This window comes from Harpegnathos saltator, unplaced genomic scaffold (assembly GCF_003227715.2).
Source record: "Harpegnathos saltator strain DR-91 unplaced genomic scaffold, Hsal_v8.6 scaffold202, whole genome shotgun sequence".
Classification (NCBI taxonomy): Eukaryota; Metazoa; Arthropoda; class Insecta; order Hymenoptera; family Formicidae; genus Harpegnathos; species Harpegnathos saltator.
In genome coordinates, this window is record NW_020229987.1 from 1,022,343 (window position 1) to 1,045,841 (window position 23,499).

The 23,499-nt window shown below is 49.9% G+C and overlaps 1 non-coding gene across 1 annotated transcript; it reads left to right on the forward strand.

Annotated features, from left to right (window-relative positions):
* The first annotated feature begins 22,970 nt into the window (after nucleotides 1–22,970).
* Nucleotides 22,971–23,043, forward strand: TRNAK-CUU (transfer RNA lysine (anticodon CUU)). The gene has a single exon. It is a non-coding gene; the product is annotated as a tRNA-Lys (tRNA).
* The last annotated feature ends 456 nt before the right edge of the window (nucleotides 23,044–23,499 follow it).

Sequence of the window (23,499 nt, forward strand, 5' to 3'; positions counted from 1 at the left end):
TTCGATGGTGTCCTGGACGATGGAAGTGCGATGGCACGGAGCGTTGTCGTGCTGCAATATCACTCGTTCGTGTCTCGTGTCCCATTCTGGCCGTTTTTCGAGCAATGTATGGTTCAAATTGATCAGTTGTTGTCGGTAGCGATGCCCATTGACAGTTTCGCCCGGCTTCTTTTCAGCAGCTCATAGTACACGATTCCTTTCTGGTCCCACCAAACGCAGAGCATTGTCTTCTTTCCGAAGTGATTTGGCCGTGCCGTCGATGTTGATGCTTCGCCAGGTGAAAGCCACGATTTTTTTGGTTGGATTCTCGATATCTTCTCATCGCCAGTAACATTCGATCCTTTCTGTGGTTTCTCGAATTATACTCCATGCCAGTAACATTCATCAGTCTTGGTTTCATGCCGCAAGAGCAAAATTTCGGAAGTGGCTCTTCGATTTTCCATCTGTCTCTCACAGTCAACTCATGCGGCACCCATTTTCCTTCCTGTTGAATTTCTCCCATGGCAAATGGTAAACGTTTGGAAATACCTTGGCGAGTCATGTTTAATGCCTCCGCAAGTTGATCTTGTGTTTGCGTATCATCTTCATTCATCCAATAACGCTTGCAGATCGGCGTCCTCAGTTGTTTTTGGTCTTCCGGGACGCTCCTTGTCCTCAGTGTCGAGATCGCCACTTCTGAAGCGTTTAAAACCAATCTTCACAGGTAGTTTTCGATGGTATGGCATGTTCGCCGTAGACCTCCTCAAGCAAACGACGTGCTTCAGCTGCACTTTTTTTCAAGTTAAAGCAGAAAAGCAAAGCTTCCCGCAAATGCTGTTTACTTGGCACGAAACTCGACATCTTCGTTGTTAGAAAAGATACTTCTGCGTTGCGATATGTGTTGGTATCACGACTGGTTATTGTTAACAGATGTCCAAGCTATAAAAAAAAAAACACAACTTCATGTATGCCGACATGTATGCCGACTACATGTGTCGTTAGCGCCATCCATGTGTCCCAAACGCGGAAACTTAGTTGCGCACCTAGTAGATACTCGCAAAGTCCCTGCGTGCTCTCGCGGACTCTCGCAGTGGCGAGATGCAGGACTGCTCGATAAGCATCTACGCGAATTCCGACGACACTCGAGATACTCGACAAGTGTATTTAGAGAGCCGACGCGTTTGCACGTTTCGCGCGCTCGCAGGCGGTTAATATCCCGTTTGTAGTTGTCGATCCTGCCGATCGGCGGGGCTCGGAGGAGCGCTCGTTTGCTCTCTCCCTCTCTCGCGAGAATGACTCTCTTTGCCCGACACCACGCTCGAGGAATCGTGATCGGGAGCGTGATACGTGACCGTTTCGTGCGTAACGCGCAAGGACTACGATATATCTTTCTCCGTCTCTCTGATGCTTCAGTAAAATACTCTTGTAACGCATTACAGCGGCGATTGTAATTCCTCGAGCGCGACGTTAGAGTCCGTCTTCTTCGAGCGACTTTGCTCGGCCGAGCGCGATCCTGCCCGCGCCGAAGACGCGCTTCGCCGTGCCGGAGCGATCGTGACGTTTACTCGAAGTTAACGGCCTTCGAAGAAGATAATTGTGGTGATAAAGTCTCTCAAACGGCCCGCGAGCGTAAGTTTACATAAGAGTATCATCGGGCGCATCGCGCTATATCATCAGTATCGAGCGCAATCTACATTAATTCCTTATTAATCGCGAATACACCTTCGTTTCTCTCTCTCTCTCTCTCCCCCCCTCCTTCCCCCCTCTCCCCCTCTTCGTCCCTTTTTCTCCTCTTTTTCGTCATCGACGTCGAAGTGGTCCCGCGGCATTTTGCTCCTTTACGCGCGGCTCGATGCCGCCGCGACGATGCCTCCTTTCCGGATGGCGCGAGGCAAACTACTTAATAAGCGACATCTAATCATCTTCATTATCCGTTCTTACGTCGATTATATTCAGCCCGGCGTGTCCTACTACTACGACACGTAAATACTATCTAGAATCATTTACCCCCTTTTTTTCGTTACGGTATTTACGACGGTCGTTCTTGCGGGGCGGGGGAGAGAAGGGGCAGGAGAGAGAGGGGGAGCGAGGGGAGGCGAGTTTTTTTCAATTCTTCGACTTCTTCGACCGCCGGTGTGCGGTCGGTTATTGCTCTTGGCTGCCTTTTACCGGCGCTATCAGCGCCGCGGCATTATTACCGCTATCGCGATGAGTCTCCTATTTGTAAGCAGCCGCAATTACCGGTCGCGTGTATTACTTCGTCTTATTCGTCCATACTGTCGTCTCGCTGATACACTTCTGTCATTTCTTGTTAACGGTCCTCGCGAGGAAACGCTCAAGCGCCTCTCTTCCATATCTATCGAGCGGCCTGCTCTTCTTCCCCGCCCATCTTCCGCCCCGGATCATTCGTCCGCGAACGACCTTTGCGCGGACTACTTCTGCGCGAGGAGTACGCTCATGAATTTATCTTTACGGCAAGTATCTTAACGTATACGACACTTGACTTGAAATAACGCAAAACGAACGAGACGGCCGATCTCGGTAAATATATAGAAAAGGGTACACCTCATCGGCTTTTCACATTTTGAAATATGTTATAAAGGCTGAAATTCTGAGTGACTTTTCCTAATACAATTACATGGGGCTCGCTTATAGTTTCTGAGACATTTGACTTTAGTTTTATAATTGCACGTTGAGGTATATTTGAAGTAGAGGTGAATATACAGAAAGGGTTACACCTCACCGGTTTTTCTTTTTATTTTGAAATATGTTATAAAGGATGAAATTCTGAGTGATTTCCTGATACTGAAGTATATGGGGGTCGCTTATAGTTTCCGTCCGAGGTATCTGATTTTAAAGTTTTGGAATTTTGCTTATCCTGGAATTGAATTTCAGATAGCATAAGCTGACGTTATTTACAGTACGATCCAAACGGTTAGTCCAAACATAATGTATACATAGAAATATAGGAAACAGCACATATAGGCACCCCCTCCCCCAAAAGATACTAACCCAACTTATTGCATCTTTATATATTGTTGGGCGATGTTGAAAAGATCTCCTTAAAAGCCACAACACCTAATTATATGCAGATATTATAATAAGTTAAGTTGAGCTAGGTGATAGATCTTGAGAGAACTTCTTCCAACGATGTCCAAAAATATATAAAGATGCAATAAGTTAGATTAGGTTAGGATTTGTTTGCGAAGGGGGTGCGAGGGAGGGGCGGAGCCTCTCTCCCGCTTGTATGTACTGTTTCCTATATTTAAAGTGAATGAAAACTGCTCGTCTCTACTTCAAATATATTATTTCAACGTACGATTATAAAACTTTAAAGTCAAGTATCTCAGAAGCTACGTATAAGCGAGCCCCATATAATTGTATCAGGAAAAGTCACTCAGAATTTCATCCTTTATGACATATTTCCAAATAAAACAAATCGGTGAGCTGTACCCTTCTCCATATATTTACCGGCCGATCAACACGAGCTGAGCTCCGCTTCTCCTTGGCATTTGCATACGTCAGTTCCAGTGACCGGAGATTTAACGCCAAGACGGCAGATTTTCACAGAGAGCGTTCGCGCGAGCGAGCGAACGGAAACACGACGACGCGAGTGTTCGCGACCGGTTCTCTCTGTCGTTAGCACTTTAATCGGGAGCCGACCGGGCGTTTCCTCGGCATCCGGAAGAATGCCGATAAGTTTCACGCATCGCGATACGTGAGAGGCAGAAACGTGCACGAGGCAGAAGGAAAGCGAGAGAAAGGGAGAAGACCCGTCGATATCTCCGATTTCGGCCGGCGGATCCGTCAAGATGCGTCACTTCCGGCGGAGGGGAGGACGAAGGGGAGGGAGGACGAGAGGCCGCACGTCCCACGAGAGAGGGAGAGAGAGAGAGAGAGCGTTTTGCTCATTTTTCATCAGCTGCACACATCGCGCCTGGTCCGCCGCCGCGCCGTTCGCCATCGATCTCGCCGTGGCGGCGTTTCAGATTGCGCTGTGGGATTTTACGCCTCGCTAACGGTGCCGACAGCGCCGCCACCTCAGCTCGCCTGGAAGCGACGTGCACACCGTGACCTCAGATAACCGACGGAAGAGGTCGGCGAGAAAAATCGACGGCGAGAAAAGTCGCGAGGAGCACGAAGTCGCGCCGGGACAGTCGGGATGAGGAAGCAGCCAAGAAAAGAGAAGAGAGACGAGCAGAGAGCAGCAGCAGGGAGATAGGGAGAGGAGAGAGGGAGAGAGAGAGAGAGAGAGAGGGGACGTCCAGACTCGTCCAGGTAGAAGAGAGAAAAAGAGCCGTCTCTAACTCGACAACGAACATTGTTGCGCGCGCGGACAGCAGGCCGAGGTTCCCCCGGCTACCATGTCTCTCCCGTGCGGTATGCGACGCGCGATAAACGCCTACGGGGGATGAGAGAGAAAAAAAAAGATAACACGGCAGCTCCGGCTAATGCCTCCTCGGAGCTCTGAGATGCGCGCGCGCTGCGGGATGTTATCTGCCGCGCGTCACATGTAAACGCGACGTGTGCCTAAAACGAGGTAAGAACGAGCCACGCCGATATAAAACACCGGACTTGTGTTGGGACGGGCTGATGGAGTTTCTACACGCTAAACGAGCGAAACGGGCGAGGCTGGGGAGGGCAGGGGTGAGGAAGTTTCCCGTGGATCTCGAACATCGGTCGCACCGGGGCGAAAGCACCGGGCCGAAAGGGCGACCAAGTGGACGCCATAAATCCGACTGGCAAATCTCGGAAACGTGGCGTGGCCGAAACCACGACGTTGTCGACACCACGGAGAATCCACGGAGAGTCTCTCGCTAATGAAGTTACAGCTGTAACAGCTGTGTTTAGACGCGGATAGATCTGTTCGGTCGCTCGCGCGCTTCCTCGCCCTCGTTCTCTCTCTCTCTCTCTCTCCGTCGATGGCTCTCACAAACCTGCGGCCGTCGCTGCTGCGACGAGCCGCTCTGCTTCCCGGACCGTTCGCGCTTTAAACGCGAACGCGTGGCGTGTCTTGATCTTGAATTCCCGTCATTCGCGCGATCAAGCCTCGATCGCGTCGCCCGGAATCCGCCCGACGGAGAATCGCGAAACGGGGATGGGGGGGGGGCGGGGGGTGGCGGGCGCGTGTTACCGCGGCGGGTGGGCGCGTTACTACCTTGTCCCTCTAAAAGTTTCATAAAAACGATATGAAACGGCGAGAGTCACGTACGGAGAGAAGCCACTGAACCGGATTTCACCTCCTCGCCGAGGCATTAACCCGGCGGGGTACGCGTTAACCACGGGGGTCCGCATTAACACCATCTCCACCGATCACGATTGCGGTACCGAAGGTGTCCGCCGCGCCGCTCGGAGGCCGCCTGCACACGCGGTGTCTCGCGGGCATATCGCGCGGGCTTTTCCCGCGACCGATGACTCAGTCGCGAGCGCATCCTCCCGGCGAGAGCGATCGGATGTGACTCAATTGGATCGCGCGTGTGAGAATCGAAGAGCGAAACGCGCGATCGCCGACGTCCGCCCGCGGCTGGAGCGGACGGAGTCGTCCCCCTCCCCCTCCCTACCTCCCTCGTCGCTCGCTGAGCGCTCGCGGTCGGAAAAGGGGAGACGCGATCTAGCCGGAACACCTGGTATACAATCGTAACTAATGCGGCAGGAGTACAGCGGTAAAAACGCGCGTCTCGCTTCCGGCTGGTTAAGGATGGCCTGGGTGGGTGAGCGCGCGCGCACATGATTGAGTTCGTACGCGAGTATCTTGATTGTGATAATTACTACGTGTCAGCGAGTCGCCATTACGGCCGTAACTAACATCGATTGTTATGACGATTCCGGTGGAAACGCGGCCGGTGATTAAACGGGTAATCAAAGCGCCGCGTTGTGTTGACCGCGTCGTGATAAGCGACGTACGTTTCATTAGCCGCCTGAATATTACAAGCTCCGAGCGTTTACCTCGCATGCAAAAACGCGCTGCACGCGAGAACAGCTGATGATGACTACTCGATCGAGGAAATAATCCTCCACGCTTTCCACAGTGGCGGCGGTGGCTCGCCGCGAAGCGCAATGATGAACGATGCATTAAACGGCCAACCGCTGTCCGCCGCACAGTGGGACCAGATGACATTGTTTGGTTCAAAAGTCTCTCTGGAGACCTGAATCTCCAAGCGATCGTCCACACCAATGGATGAGGTTGGTCCTGAATAAATTCCAATGAGATCGGGTCTAGCCGAAATTTTGAAAAAAATTATCGGTTCGGGGTTCATGGGTTTGGGGTTTGTCTGAAAAATTTATCGTTTCAAGTACAGTGTGTCTTGGCTTCGATCTCAATGAGTTCGAGCCTATGGATACTAAATGCGAGACCCCAGAACTTATAATCACCTTTAAGAAAGGCTCAGAATTTCAAAGCTCATCATTTCACACATTTCCACATTAAGAAAGAATTAAGGATTAAAATCCCTCGGTTTTCCGCTTAACGGGTCTATATTTGATGTCTTTGTACTTTGGGCGTATGAGTTTTGGGTTAATAGGTTTCTGGTTCAAGATCGGTAAACCTCGTGGTGTCTGTTGATCGGTCATTTCATAGTTTCAATCCGCTGGATACGCTATTAGATAGAAATAAGTGTCGAATAATGAGTATTTCGCAAGTTTCTCGCGTTTAACGATAATTTTTCCTCCTTTTGGGGCTAGCAAGTCGAGAAAAAAATTCTTTTTTAATTTTGGCAAGACAGATCTCTTCGGAATTGATTCAGGATCAACCTCATCCATTGGCGTCGACGATCGGTTGGGAATTCAGGTCTCTAGAGAATTTTCAACCAAAGAATGTCATCTGGCCCCACTGTGCGCCGCCGCGATCGGCGGATAATCTCGGCTACAGCTCGCTAATTATCATATATTTCATCTTGATTCGACGATGATTACATTTCGATGAATAATTACACACCGGTGGAAACGATGTCGCTGATATATTCCCCAGAGTGAAATTCCTAATCCAGTCGAGCCGACGTCCAATCAGCGTCACGATCGATTACCGATTCTATCGGCGTGACGTGCTAATACACACGCGCGCGCATGCGCCACACTCGTCACTGCGCTACCTGTCATCAGCGTGCAACCGCTTCGCGACGCTCACCGGCCGCGTTAAGCGGGCCGATCGCATTCGATCGAATTCCTATGTTAATAAACCACACGTTATCGCGCACTCGGTGCGGCGAATAAAGACGAGAGTCTTCGCGTGCGGCGCGGCTCCTCTAAGCGTGCGAGAACGCGAGCGGCGTCGCGGGGCGCGTTAAGCGGAGGGCGAACAAAGAGCCGTCGGCGTTCGAATCTGCCATGACGTGACGGCACACGCAAGCCGGCCCCCATCGTCATCCCCCTTTTTCCATAAGGCTATAAGGCCCGGGCTGACCGATCTCGAAAAATTATTCCTCACCGGGCGCCTCTTCTCGCTGCGCGCGCGCGCGAGAGAGAGTGAAAGTGGCCCGGCTCCGTTCAGCAGCAACGGTGGCGCGGAGGCCGAGGCTGAGGCAGAGAGAGAGAGAGAGAGAGAGAGAGAGAGAGAGAGAGAGAGACGTGTGGTGGATGACCGACCCACCGACCGATCGGCCAGGTACATAACTTACGCGAAGGCGGCAAGACGGAGCTGTCCATGCACGATATACACGCGGCGCGTCGCTCCACCACACCTCAATGGAATAAATTTACATACGCCGTGGCTGAATGAGCCCCCGACGAGTTTCGGCCGGATGGGAAGTCTGGTAACGAACGAAGCAACGACTGGATAACGCCATCGTCCAGGAGTCCCGACCGCGGCGGACCGTGCGCGAAAAGGAAAGTCGTTCTTCGCGCGATCGTTTAAGGCGCGGGCTGCTTTGCTCGTTAGGTAGGTAGGAGGTTCCTGGCTCAAACGGTCGCGGACGTCGGATAATCGAAATCTCCGTCGTCGGGAGATCCGCACGGAGCTCCGTCGGGGCTCCGTGATAATCGATATCGGCCGTTTCCTAGCCGTTTTCTAGCCCCAGTTCCTCTTTATCCGATCGAGACTCCGGTAAGAGTCGGTTAATTGAGGAGCCCCGCTCGAGACGGAGCTTTCGTGAAAAGCGAGGTCGAGTTGAGAGAGAGACGGTTTTCTCTCGTTAAGTGCATTCTCTTGATACATCTCGTCCTCTCGGGTCTTTCGGTTCCTCTTCACCCGATCGGAATTCCGATCTCGTTAAGTGTCTTCATTACTTTGCGCTCCGCGGCGGAAGAAAAACAAATGACCACCGAGCGGCGAGGGACGTAAAATAAATATCGGCGAACTTATGAACTCCGTTTCGGCGATAATCACCTTGGACGCGCATCCGCGGTTAATGATGTACTCGGTGCGCCGAGCCGAGGAAGTTCCGTGTGTCTGAGGGCAAAAAAGCGCGCACGGCCAATCAAGGGCCGCGTCCCAATTTGGCGAGACGGCCGCGGCCGGGCCCCGCGCCGGACTCGCAAATTCCCCAAAGTAAGGCCGCGTGTGTTCGTTTAATTGCCCGAAACGCCGGCCCGAATCGTTAACGCTCGATGGACACGTGTCGCGCCGCTCGAGTCCGCGCAAGCCGCTAATCGGACGCGCGTAATTGCGCGCGCGTGCATTTAACATCGCGGATAATCACACACGCGAGCGATGTCGGCGGACGAGCCGGTCCGATCGCGCCGTTTATTCGCGTATTATTTACAACCTCGGTCGCGCTGTAAACATTATGAGTCGCTCGAACGTCACCGGCTATTAATTTTGCAACATTGGACGGGAGAAGTGGATAGACTTTTATTACTTATCATCTTGATAATCGATCGGCTGATCAATTACGGAACATATTGAAATTAGTTCAAGGCTTATCAAGGCCAAGCAAGCGATTATAACTAAGAGCAAAGTTTCCGAAGCACCGATTTCGGAGCAGGCCTAAAGCGTTCCCTCCCGAGGTGGCATTTTTCGGTGTGCAATCTCTCGCTGGAGGAGGGGAATAACGGCTCATCGGGGCTCATAGGGCGGCCACTCGCGAGTCAATCGTGCGTAATTTGGGCCGAGTTGCCGATGACATCGACATTCTCGGAAGCTGAGCCACGTGGCCGCGAACACATTAAGAAGCTTAGTCTGTGAAATATCTATCTATCAGACACGGTATGTGCATTAAGCATTGTGACAGATTTGCATTATAGGACATTTGTATGGCGCATTAGCCGATTTGACGTCAGCGGTTCGACTGCCCGGGCGAAACAAGCGCAAAGATCCATTATGGATATTTAGATTCACGAAACATGTATTATCTTGCTCTCGCGATGTGGCGAAAAAAGAATACCCACGTAAAAGATGTTTCGATTGAGACGCAGCTGATGAGCTCGCATACTTATGCAACTTTTATTTCTTTAACACGTTCGTTGCCAAACTGAAAATTTGAATTTCGTGTGGTGACCAAAGTTAATTTTCTTTTACATATTTTTAGTCGTTTTTCTGCACGATTGAACTGGCATTGAACTGAGTCTTTTCGTCCTGAGGGTCCTGGTTTGTCACTCATAATAAAGAACAATCGCGTGAACGGCAATGTGAACGTGTTAAGGAATATTCCTCGATGCTGTTGTTAATGTCTCTCGAAGAACGTCGAACGTATCAACGTAGGTTGTCTAAAGTAAATGTCCCAGTAACCGAACCCAGTAAGTCGTCACAAAAAATACAATATATAATATTAAGAATAGTTTCGATACAAATATTTGCATCTATTCGAAAACTTAAGATTCCCTCAAGTAGAGAAAAATGATTCAAAAATGATGTATATGTCTATTATTAATGAAATATTTACACAAGCGTAATGAAGCGCATTAATCCAGTGGACAGTCGGACAGTCGAAATAGGTTATGTTCCAATGTTCGGATATAATTTGTCCCAGTGTCTAACCGCAATTAGAAAATTAGTATGTGCTAACGGGAAATAATGTAAATACAGATGCTACCTCCTAATGAATTTATCAACGACTGACCATTACTTTGCCAAACCATAGGCGCATACTTATCTAATTAATTTTTATTTTAACACAAAAGTGAGTCAAATTGGGTATATTCTTTTTCCAACTATCTAATCGTCAAATATTGGAGTTTTTTTTTATAATAATTATTACCTTCATTCATTAGTACTAAAATAAATAGTAAATACTTTCTTCTCGAGTGGTCGGATATTGGAATGTGTGTCCGGAATCCCATTGGGATGTTTACCTTAGTTACTAATCAATGTGCCAAAACAACTCGACGTTATTATTAAAATTCTATATCCGATTGTTAACTTATCTTCGCACAAAATCATCCTCGTCGTTCGTTCCTTCGCAACCTCATAGTTGCGAATTATCGTTTGAGGGCTGATATCAAAGTGCCCCATCTGTCTCCGCGTGGATTCTCCGCTGCCAAAACACGCGCGGGCGAGGAGGAGAGCGAGGCGAGGGAGAGAAAGATTAAAACGGATAGAGATTAGCGTGTGGACCAGCGCCGCGAGATCCTCCTCCGCCGCCGCCGCCGCCGCCGCCGCCGCCGCCGCCGCCGGGAGAAGATCTCACACGAGATAGTAGTTTTGCATTTTAATATCATCTTTCGTGGCGGAGGAAGCGGCCCGATGTCAGGGCACTTTACGATCCTATCATGTCACAGGAAGCGCAGCGTTCGCCCTGCCCAAACACATAATTTTCGGTAACATCCGAGACCGTGTATGTCCCCCACTGTTTCCCGTCCTATCTTACTCAAAAAACCGTCGCCCTTAACCCGGGAACAAAAATACGATTTTTCGTAGCGTAAACGATAAGACAGAGCGCTTTCAGGGATATCCCAACTTGACTTGGCCTGTCTCGGTGAGAAAATGGAGGGAGATTTGCTATCGCGTTTCAGTGTGTAAGTTTAGCGCTTTCGCAACAATAACGATTATTAATAACAGTCCCAAATCGATTTGTGTTTACGAGTCAGGAAAGTTGTCTGATTAATTTGCACTGCTCCGTTGAAGAAAGTGTGTGTGTGTGTGTGTGTGTGTGTGTGTGTGTGTGTGTGTGTGTGTGTGTGTGCCCGTTGCGTGACAGATTACAAACGAGGCGAAAAGTTCGGCAAGATCGAAATTTGCTACTTTCAAACTATAGGAGACATACGTGTGCACGTCGGACATAGAATATTTACACGTCATGTACATGTAAAAAGAGAAATGAGGAGGAAAGAACGACAGAAGTGGTGGTTACGGAGCAAGTGGGAATGTTACAACCGACCCGACAGCAGTGAGACGATCCTGAATCTGAGACGAATCGAGTTATCGGAGACGACTGCGATTGATTTTATTTTTAAGGAGGTATCGATAATTCCTCTCTCGTGTGTGTCGCTTCGGTTTATGTAGAATTAATTCAATCGCCCGATCAAGGAAAATGCGCAGGGGAAATGCGTATTACGTCTCGGCGGATAACAAGAAACGAGGCAAGAAACTATCGGGGATACGCGCTATCTCGTGAGTACACGTTTAACGCAGGGACATCTTAAGGGAGCATTAAAAAGTGCGCTCATCTCGCAACGTTGTTCTCATCTTATCTGTGAAAAGATGTGCGACAAACGCAGGTATATATTGAACACGAGCGCTTGTATATTGAAAGCTACTTACCGCGAGGTGCTCTCTTTCTGTGAGCGAAGAAATGCAGAGAACGAGACTTTTAACGGCGTTTCTTACTTATCTAATTAATCGTAATTAATAATTAATAAAATATAGAACCGTAATCAGTAATTAATAAAATATAGAAAAAGATTACTCGATATCGTCCAAGAGGGGGCGAGCGAATTCCCATTCGCGATATCATACGATACCGAAACTCTCGAAATAACTCTCGCTAAACTCGAAATCACAGACTTTCCTTCTGTTCTCCTTTTTCAATCCGACCCCTTTAATCAGAGCGCGTTGAAATGCCGATTTATCGTGCTGCGAGTGAAAGTGTCATCGACGATCATCCGGCTCGATCACGCGCGGCTCGAGCATCCCGTGTTTGCGCGCTGATGAAATAAAGGATGCCCGCGATGAATTCGCCGAACGCATTAAGGCGCGTACAGGCCTGCCAAAGGATTAGAGACAGGCGATCAATGGCACTCGTTAACTGGCTTAATGTTGATGTGATGGGACAATTGCAAAAAGCATCCGCCAATTGCGTAAAGCTCACCGAGAGAGATCACCCGTTACCGAACCATTAATACTTTTTCTTTCGCACTTGGGACAACGAGTCTCTCTCTCTCTCTCTCTCTCTCTCTCTCACTCGACTTTGTGCTCCGGCTAGCGAATGCAAGATGTATCCGCCTAGAAAGCAATTTTTCTCAATTCCAAGGCAGCCTGCGGCGATTTTCGTGCGAAATGCGAGTAACGAAAGTGGAGAAGCGCGAAAGAGGAGGAGAAAGTGGATTTCGAGTCGGTGACGGAGAAACGCACGGAGGAGAAACGTGAGTCACCCTGTACAAAGAGAGTATTCAGTTAACCGTACTTAGGATTAACCGACATCGGTGACCCTAAAAACGTCACGATGACGGGAGCGGCTGTATTTCACGAAGCCGATGATGCGCCGTCGTCGTCGGCCAGATGTCATTACACCCGGTCTAATGCGGTTTCCATTGGGTTTAACGCGCCTACGAATTGAATGGGATCAGCTCGTGTTCCGCGGATCGCTATTCTTAGCCGCTCCTCTCAAGGAGCAAAAGCGCCGACACGAGCGTCGCGCGATGTAATTTTCCGCGTTGGGGCGACTCGGCGCGCAAGAAAGGCGCGGAAAAGCCGACTTCTCCCAGTGCCATCGATCGAGCAACGATGTTGCGACGACACAATAGAGACCAACGTCACGCTGAGACCGCGATATTCCACGGTCCTCCCTTTTTCCTTCACCCTCGTAATAGATTGAAAATTGATTTACAGCGACGACAAACGAGTTTTTTACAAGTCGGCGATAAACATTGACGCTGCTTCGCGCGTCGGTGCGCCGTGTTAGAGGAATACCAATTTAGCGCGCAAACCTGTTGGACGGTGAACATTTTTCTACCGCGAAAATCTCGCGCGAGACTTAACGCGCGTAATTTAACAAGGTATAGCGAGGTAATTTTCGCGCGCGCGCGCGCGCGCGCGCTTGATTTCAATAATCGCCGATCGGACAGCTCGATAAAGTCTCGTCCGAGCCGGCGATCAATGGAGATTATCGAGGCGATGACGAACAAATTAACTTTCGTTCGCCTAATCTGCATGAACAAGCGCCAGCATAATAGCTGAATTTCCATATTCTCTGGAAACGCCAGAAAGTCCGCTCCGTTCGTACTGTTCGCTCGTAATAAAATCACGCTTGATTGCGGATGATTGAATAATTCGTATCTCGGGTCAGCTCGTTAGGCTGCGTCCTTAACGGAAGAAGCGGGCCGAAGGACGCGTTATTTCACCGGCGAGAATTCTTGCCGCTAGTTAACCTTCCGCTCTCATTGTCCCACGAATATTAGTATCGAATGGACATCGCGCGAAGCACAGCCTGAAGTGACTCCCTCCGTCTGAAAATAGCCCTCTCGAGCGAAGAAAAGGACGAAGAGACGCAGCGAGAACGCAAGCCCGATGAAACACGCCTGATAAATACATCACGGCGAATTAATCGCTAATCAAGAGCGCAAGTCGTAAGTCAATGCTGGCGGGTCAAAGGAGCAAGCTTCGAGCACGGGTTGCGCGGGTTGCTAGGTGGGTGGCTGTGCAAGCGGCATGCAAATCGGCAACCCGTCGCGAGCATGATCGCTGGCGCACTTGACTTTAATAATCGCCGATCGGGCCGCGATAAATCGCCGATTGGTCCACCCGCGAGAACACCGGCCGGTGTTCAATCAGCGCGAGTTGAGCCTAATTTAGAAACTGCGACGTATAACGATCGCGGCCCGCGGCAACGCAAATTCGGCTACACCCGCCGCTTGGTCGCCGCCCGGCGTACCCGAAAATTACGAGTGTATCTCCGAATGCATCTCTCTACCTGCATCGCCTCGCCCGCCAATTTAACAGCGCGTCAATTTGTCATTTAACCCCTTGACTGTCGGCCCTGCCTCCGCGCGCGAGTCGAGTGGTGCGTGCCTCTCTCTCTCTCTCTCTCACTCTCACTTATTTAATATCTTAACCCACCCCCGGCCCCATCAATTATCGCGAGTCCGCGTTGTCGCGAGATCGCGCTTGCTGCGCTTCCTCAACGCTTTCGTGTATTAAGGTACATGTCGACACGTCCAACAAATTTCTCGCGAGTTCTCTCGGAATCTGCCGTTCTGGTAATTTTCAACACAATGGGACTTCACTTTAGTCAACTATTTGCGATTCCGAGTTCTACTTGAGTCTGCATCGCAAGAACGAGTCTTACGATGCAGCAGTTACTAACAAGGAAACATAGGGAACGCGGAAATTCAACAAATTCTGAAACTTTGTGCGCAAGTAGTTCATCCGTAGTGCGAAACTACTTTTTGTTCGTGCGGAATTCCAGAATTCTGAGAGGGTGAAACCATCCCTCGAGAAAAAAAAAACTGTTTTCATTTTTAATCTATATCTATATTTAATTATATATCTTTTAAAATACGAGACACATGCAAAAATGGTTTGTATGAAAGTTGTAGCGTATTGCATACTCTTTGCAACTGTATATTCGGAATTTGTAAGATTGAAAAATTTTAGAAACCCCCTCCGCCCTCCTCCAATTTCGCTGATCGTTGATTTCTTCTCGGTCCTACTTCGGAAAGCAACAGCACGATTTTACGAAGAAGACTCCCAGGCCTCCAGTTTTTTTGGTTCGCCCCCTCAGACTGGAATTCCGCACGAACAAAAAATAGTTTTGCATTACGGATGAACCGCCTTACTTCCGCACAAAGTCACAGAATGTTTTGAATTTCCGCGTTTCCCTATGTTTCCTTGCAAGCGACACTTCAAGAGCGTATTTTCCGAGCTTCATCAGAGTCCAAACTTCCAATACAAGATCCATCACTTCTCGTTATAGCCGGGAGATTCCATTGCTCGCTCGGCATATCCGCGCCTGTCGCAATCGGTATCGATCAGCGTGGTCGCTTGGGAAACTACACGATTGCAGCGGGCACGCGGCCTTCCAGCAAGTATCGCGATGAACTTTCCTAACGAGTCGTCCCAATAAATCGTGAGTTACGGCGCGTCGTTAAAAGGAGCCCTAAAAGTCCGGGCGAAGGGCGTAACGCGTACCTACCGTAAGCGTAGGGGAACCTACGCGAGCCGATCGATTACGAGAGAGGTGTCTCCGTGGCGGCGTTTAGGGGCGCGTTCTTTTAATGATGCATTAGCGTCGTGTTTTGACACGAAAGAGCGGTAACCGGCCGAGGTCGCATTCCTCTCCCGCCTTCCTTTTCCTTCCTTTGTCCTCGCCCGAGACCGGCTTTGATTCCACACGCGGTTCTCCTTTCGGACTCGCCGACTCGTCGAGCCCCGTAGGAAGATTTCGGTGAACCACTTAACGCTCTGAACCCCCGTAACCTTCAATTAATCAATCCCGCCACGGACCGTTGAACCGAGATTGTGTTTGGCTTCGACGCGATTCGACAGCCGGCACCGACAGAGCCGCAGAGCGGAGGCCTGGGAGTCTTCGAAAAACGCGCCATTGCTTTCTGAAGTAGGACCGGCAAGAAATTAACGATTGGCGATCACTGCAAGGACTGAGCCTGCAAGGAAACGCGCGACCACCGGTTTCTCCAGCTGAACCGGAGCTGAAGCTACGGACGACACGATTCCCTTAATAATCCTGTTTCCTAATCGTCGTAACTCGTGATTCGGCGAGCGGATTGTGAGAGGCAAGATCGGGCAAGCACGTGGCTGTCGATCAGGCTCAAACGACAAAAGCAATCGCCGTGTCGCGCTTGTTTTTCTTTTTCCACTTGACGCCAAGCGCGATCGTCCGATTCTGAATGCAATCAAGAGCGGATCGGCCGTCCGTTACACGGATCACGCTGGTAAACGCAGACTTACGGTCCGAGAAATCGGCGTTACCGGTCCGTTATCGGCGAACCGTATCTACCGCGCGGCTCGAGAAATCGGGCCCGACGCACGTGGTGAGGGAGAGACGCCCTACGGTTTACGGGCTCGTCTCCCTGCAACCCCCCCGAAGGAGTTTACAGGTCCCCGAGCACACCTAGCGCGCCTCGACAATAGACACACAGAGGCATTTATAACGAGCGAGTCGAGTGTGAGCGTTTTATTTTCTCCCCCCTCCCTCCTTCTCCCTCGGTCTCTCCTCCTCCCTTTCGTTCCCTCCCTCTCGCCCTGGCCCGTCTCTCTTCCTGAAACTAATACGAGGCTTCGGTCCCGAACTCTCTCTCTCTCTCTCTCTCTCTCTCTCTCTTTCTCTCTCTCTCTCTCTCTCTCTCTCTCTCTCTCTCTCTCTCTCTCTCTCTCTCTCTCCCCGCTATCTTTGCATACATTAATCACGACGAAAGGGTTGGCGCGGGAATTGTTTTCTCGTAACGATCGTGCCGGTCTCTCTGCCGCCTCTCCGCTGCCATCGGCGACAGCACGGGGAGGCACCTTCCCACCTGGGAAATTCTATACCCACCCCGGAATGCCGAATTGTCAAGCGCGTTCGGAGACGCGACGCGGTCAGGACGACATCCTCCCAGATTCTGATAGCCGAAGGTGGAGCCGATCTTATCTGCCGCGGCGAGGCGTTCTTGTAGATACGGAGATCGGCATGCGGATTCCGTATCGCTTCGGGACGGAGAGTCGCCTGTAACCGCTCTCGTGATAAAAGTTTCCACCGAGAGACGGCCTCGCGGCCGAGTGTCGCACGTTCTACGTTCTTGGCGGCGTTCTCGAAGAGACCCCACGCAGTCGTCGTTAAGACGACTGAATGAAACCGCACCCGATGAACAACTTACCAACAGTATCGCTCACATATACATGCACATCGTGTCGCCCGGCTGAGATCTCTCAAACATCATCGGAGGGTGACGTCAATCGCGTAGCGATTAGCATACATAGAGAGAGAGAGAGAGAGAGAGAATCCCGCATTCTGATCGCCCCTTCACTCCCGCTGCACGCGCAGAAAGCAACAGCCCTGTTCAACCCGTTAATCCCGTCCCACTGCCACGAGAGCCACGCTGCGGACCCTTCCGGTCCCCTTCGTTATTAATCCAGCCGTCCGTAACAGCACCGATAACAACGACCTACGATTCGGATTCCAAAAGCCACGGAAACTTCCGTGGCCACCCGCGGCCCCGTGTTACCCGGTCATTCACTTGACCGATTGGTTTCATCCATCATAGACCGCCGAGGAGGAGCCTTGAAGGACCGAACACAATATCTGATCTCGGCCAGCTCGACCTGTGTGGCGTGGCGTTTGTGAGACGCGCTCAGCTACCCGGGGACACGAGACCATTGTGGAACTTGGCCACCCTACCTAAATCCCTGCTAAAGGCACCGGCGCGCGCGACAACCTGTCTATTTACGACGTCTCGGTTCTATTCGGTAAGATCGGCCCCGGGTGACGGTGTAAACACCGTCGTAGGACACGTACGCATGGAAGGCAGGAGGGAAGACGAAGTTGAATTTAATGGTATTAACAGGCGCATTGTAGCCCTTTGCCCTTGGCGGCTCACGCCGCGCGTTCTCATTGGATTCTTCCTACTTGTCGGAGGAAGCGCACTCCGCGAGGACCTTCCAAGCCTCTCCGTCACGTTTCCGTCACGGATATCTGCTAGATGAGGAATTCGAGTTCTTTCTTCCTTTCTCTCTCTCTCTCTCTCTCTCTCTCTCTCTCTCTCTCTCTCTCTCTCTCTCGGTCTCTCTATCGGTATCTATCACTTTCTATCGGTCGCTCTTCACGAGCGCACGAGAAATTCACTCTTTCGTCAGGTATGTATTTCGCTATGTATTACGCACAATTCCGCGGCTCCGACATTTCCCCGAAATGCATTGCGACAAACTCGTGAGAAGATCTATGACGGAGTCCTGACGCTCCGGGAAGCGGCGCGGCGATTTCCGGGCAGTCCCGTGGAATCGTGACGATCAAACGGAGGCCCAGAGTCTTCGGTTATAATGACCGTAATTTCAGATCGATAGCTCGGCAACGCGCGCGATCCCTTCGATCCGTCATGCGTGACTATCGATGGCTTCATCCCGGGATACGCGCGCGCACCGAAAGAGAAATCTAACGTCGAATTACACGGCGGGTTCGCTCGCTCGCGACCGGTGTGCGAGAGCGTGAGAACGCGAGATATGTCAAACAGAGATCGTCTCTGTCGCGGAGGTCCTTCGTTTCTCCGTCGAGAATCTCAACACGCGCGCTCGCCCAATAATCTCATTCATGGACACGAGCGGGCGAGAAAAAGCGACGTCGTAAAAGGAACGACCGTCCGCGTCGCGTCGGCGTGTTCACGTCGCGTGGAAAACGGGGCCGGCGATTCCTTATCGAGAGAGAGAGAGAGAGAGAGAGAGAGAGAGAAAGAAAAAAAGAAAGAAAAGAAGAAGGCAAAGAGATCGGCCGAGGGTAATCAGTTAAGGGGTTAATCTTCTTACGACGGCATGCGCATGCCCGCGTGTTCCGACTTCAAAGTCGCGCAGGTGAACCGGCCCGCGTAATCACTGTTATTACGATAATCGTTTATTACGAGCGAATAGAAATAAAAATCGCGCCTGGAGCACATTGAATTACGCTCATCTACCTCGTGTGGCTACATAGTATCTACGTGCGGGAGAGCACCTACGTTACCTATACCTACGCTCCTGTCTGCTACACGAAGGCCCTCTTAACCACTCGCGCGCGTGTGCGCGTGCGCGCGCAAGCGGGCCGACGGCGAGCTTTCACGGAGGAGCTTACTTTTTGCTTCCCCACGAATTGCACCCCGTATTCCCCGCTTAAGCGGAATTTTCAATAACAAGCGCCGCTTATTTGGGAACAATGCCCGGCGTGCGTCTCGCTGAGCCGATGATTGCACGAACGAAATGCGCAACGCGATGACGTTGGTCCGTGCGGAGAAAACGAGATTTTTAGAAAATGAACATCCTCGTCGAGAATGAATATTCGTATGTTCCCTTCCGCATTCGACGAAGAAGAGAGGGGGGGGAAAGAAATCTATGCAAATTTCTGATTGGTATAATCGTTCGCTGAGTGAAACGCGGCCACGTGGCGGAGAGTAATCGGTAGTCGAGCGTAAGAATATTGCGTTCACAGCGAGAAGCTCGTGATAAATAACTGATAATTATCAAACGATAGTCCGTAAATACGGTTTGAGTACGTCAATGGCCCATGTGCGCGCGTCAATATTAGTATCCGCGAGCATGGCATTAAGAATATTTATCGCCGCTCGCGCTCGCTACTGCGTTTATACTCACCGAGCGAAATAAATCTTGATTACGGCGGCGAATAAGGGAATTTATTGGCGCGAGTACGACTCGCCAGGGTGAATGCTACCGCGCGACTACACGACATTACCACTTAATTATACCTCGTCATCGCGGATCGTGTACTCGCCTCTTACCGTTGCTTCACAATAAAACCCCGTATAGAAATTTTTGAGGATTTTGCCAGATACAGTTTAGATCCCAACTAGAATACCCAAATTTGTCCCAAAATAGGTTATCTCATCACGATACCAATTAGAAATCCCATTCTTGTCCCAAAAATGGATTCTCTATCCAGAATCGGAACAGAAATAACGTATAAATTCCAACCTTTTTCTATTAATGCAATAGGGATAATACAAATGTTTTTTTTTTGTCTTAAATTGTTCCGTATTCGTACGTAATATAATACATTTTCGTTTTATACAATGTATAGAATATATTTTTATATTTGAAGATAATTTGATGAATCCGTACATGTGTAAATTAGATGTGTTTGTCGGATATTTATATATATTCTTTATTTTTTTAGCTTGAAAGCCTTCTATTAATATTTTTTCATAATTATTTCTCTCGCAAACAATTTTTTTTTATTTTGCATTATTGTTGTATATATAAGAGATAATTATTATATATTAATATTTACAATAAAAAATATATATGGTTTTAAATATTCATTTATTTTATAAAAACTTCTCACAAAATATTGCTTCAAGTATTTATGCTTTAAATATTTACATTTTACAAGTATATGTGTGTATGCATATATATGTAAAGTGTAAATATTTAAGGTATTGTGCATCCCATTCTTATCATAGAACGTAAAATGAAAACCAGGAACATTTTTGGGAAAACGTTGGGAGCGACCAAACAGAATCTGTTTGTGTCTCCCGTTTAGAATCGCATTTTTAAAACATTACACTTCTAACTAGAATCTGTATAGATTTCCCAGTTAGAACCCAAACATATTTTGGCAAATCGGGATAGAACCCAAATAGATTCTAAAACATTTTCTATACGGCACGTAAGAGATACCGTGCGATCTCAGCGATCAAATGGTCTAAAACATTCCTCCCCCCCCTCTCATTCGTCCTCCCCTTTCGCAAAATATTTCACTTGTGTCATCCGTGTAAAATTATACTTGTATTGCAAATAATTTGCACGCATCGCTCAGCGACGCGCGGTGCTTATATATCTCGATCTTGCTTCCCCCAAGGAACTTTGAGCAGGTAGAAGAAGGTGTCTTCCTAGCTCAAAAATTCTCGACAAAATTACGAAATGCTCCGGCATAGCGTATACTCGATGGACGTACGAAATACGCGACGAGATGGCCGCCGGCTCAAATTATCCTTCGATTATTTGCGTCCGGGGGATGGAGCGGGACATCCACCCCCCCCATCGCCTCCGCTGGCCGCTTAGCGCGTCGTCTTCCTGTTGCATCTTATTTCGCTCTCGCTTTCTTCTTCTTTTACCCTACTCCTCCCCTCGCTCGTCCTCTCGTCCATAAGCCGCGCGCACGACGACGGACGGCGTCGTGTCTTCGGCTGGAAATCAGGGATGCGATAAGCAAACACTCTACCCGCGCGCCGCTCTATTATTAAACTATAAAATCCCAGCGCTCACCATTGGCGCAGAAGCTCTCGCGGATGAATTATCCCCGAGGACGCGGACGCGGACGCGAGCGAGCGAGCGAGCGAGCGAGCGAGCGCACGTTGCGCGAAACTGGACGAGAGATTTAATTAACGCACTCTCGTAAAATTTCATCGCCACTTCGTAAGAATTTACGAAGCACCGGCCGGCGCGGCGGCGCACGACGCGGCGTTCTTGCATGGAAAGTCACCGGAGTTACTCAAACGCCGTGAATTTCCGATCGAACGCATTGGAATCGGCACGCGGCTCGATTGTGCCCCGCGAGTGTCGGCTCCGTTACGAAATGCGGATCTCCTTCGGCTCGCCAACGTTCGCTGGGAGAGTGAAATTCGATCTCATTAGAGCAATTTAATCCTCATTAAACTCTCTTACTCGATAAAAACAAGCGTTTTGGATTAATTGCACGTTTACTTATGCGGAAAGAGCCGGACGTGTCTCGGAAGAAGCAGCCGTTCCGCACACGAGCATGCAATTATAATACGCAGACGAAGCCGAGCCGCAGGAGATTTCCACGAAGAAATCAGCGCGCAAATCGAGAGCGCGACGGCTTCGGAATGGAAATTGATTAGAATTTCGGGAGCGTCACGTGTTTGCGCGTTCACGGATTAGATGTCCACGCCATTGCGCGCTCGCCTGCCTCCCCTCAACCCCCCCCCGCCCCGTGTGACTTATTCTTTTGCCGCTGCTCGGCTCGGTCACGCCCTTGTTCAAACGTCCGTTTCACGAGGATGATTATAACATCATCCCGACGAACACCCCTCGGGCTCGTTATAATGCATAAATACGAAAACAATGACGCCCCCCAATTAAGAGGGTACCCGCGGGACGACGATCTGTCGAAGGGACGCGACAGCCATGGCGGATATTATGGGTGCACGCCGTGTGTATATACGCGGGGAATTTGCGTAAAGCGACTCGGTCGCGCGCGCGCGCCCGGCGGTCTCTCCTCGCATCGCAAATTGTGACCGGTCGGGGCCGTATACTAATTTCCGACATAATTGGCCGTCGTGTTTATCCGTCGTAAATTTTCGCCGTAACAATTATCCCATTTAATTCGCGTTATTCAACGTGAAGCGGCGCGCTGCCGCGAGACACGACGAGAGACAGACAGACAGAGAGAGAGACAGAGAGAGAGACAGAGAGAGAGACAGAGAGAGAGACAGAGAGAGAGAGAGAGAGAGAGAGAGAGAGAGAGAGAGAGAGAGAGAGAAATCACTCGTTCGCTCTTCGTCATGCACAATGAGCGCGGCGCGCGCGACGCGCCATTGTGACGGGATATTCCGAGTGGCGGTGAAAGGATCGCGCGCGGTAATTTCGCCGCCGTATGCGTACATACGTACGCGTACGTGTATATAGATCGGCCCGCCGTGGCAGCCGTGACGGTGTTTGCTTTACGAGCGAGATGGAGGAACGCGCTCCGATATGACGATGATGATAAATTCGAAGCCGAGTCCGGCTAATTAACGTCTCTCCCCGGGCTTTGACTCGCCGCGTTCTTTAAATAGATTCGCGCGTGCAACGCGCATTACGATAAGTCCAATGTCCTGCGAGAACGAGAGCTCGCCCCTATCGAGTCTTATCTCGCTCGCTCCGACCTGCTCTACGGGAACCGGGAACGACGTCCCGGTGATAATTTCTTTCAGCGGGATTTTCAGCGGAGACCGCGCGACGAGAAATCGCGCGTGAGAGAATGTCAGGCTTTACGTTCTTTACGGGGATCCTTTTTTAGCTCGGGAGCAAAAGGAATCACGCGCGATGTCCGCGTGTGGGAAAGATGTTGTTTGACAAAATAGGCGATTATACACGGCGAAACGTGGACTACGCGACATGGATGGCAAGTCGCGTGGAATTGATTCGGACATTCGGAACGCGTTGATAATGACGGGCGAAGTCGCGGCGATCGATAGATCAACGTCCAAGTGCGTAGTGCTGAGGGAGAGGTAGCTTACCAGGTACACTCTGGAATAATCTGCTACAAGCCCGGCTAGCTCAGTCGGTAGAGCATGAGACTCTTAATCTCAGGGTCGTGGGTTCGAGCCCCACGTTGGGCGAGTTTTCTTTTTGTTTCAATTTTTATCGCGTTTACAGACGATAGAGAGGACAAAATTTTTGTCAAAAATACGACGCATCGCCTGCTCTATTTTTACACTTTTTTTTAACACGCACGTCTCATTTTCGCGGCACGTTAACGAAAAATTCGTTAACGATTAATTGGGCCCTTCGATGCGATGAGAGAGAGGGTATTAAACACGATATAATTTTATTATTTACCCAAATTATTTAGCCAAATCTAACACGTCGACATTCCTCCATTAATCGAAAATCAATTTTGTCTCCGAGATACGCAGAGATATTTTTCTCGACAAGCCGGGCTGTGAATTAAAATCCCTTTGAGTAAAATTCAATCGCAGAGCGTATCGATAGTAATTTGCATTTTATATGCTCGATGCAATTCGCAGGGAGATGCTGTGTGTACGCTTTAATATGCAAGAATAACAAGCGTCTCT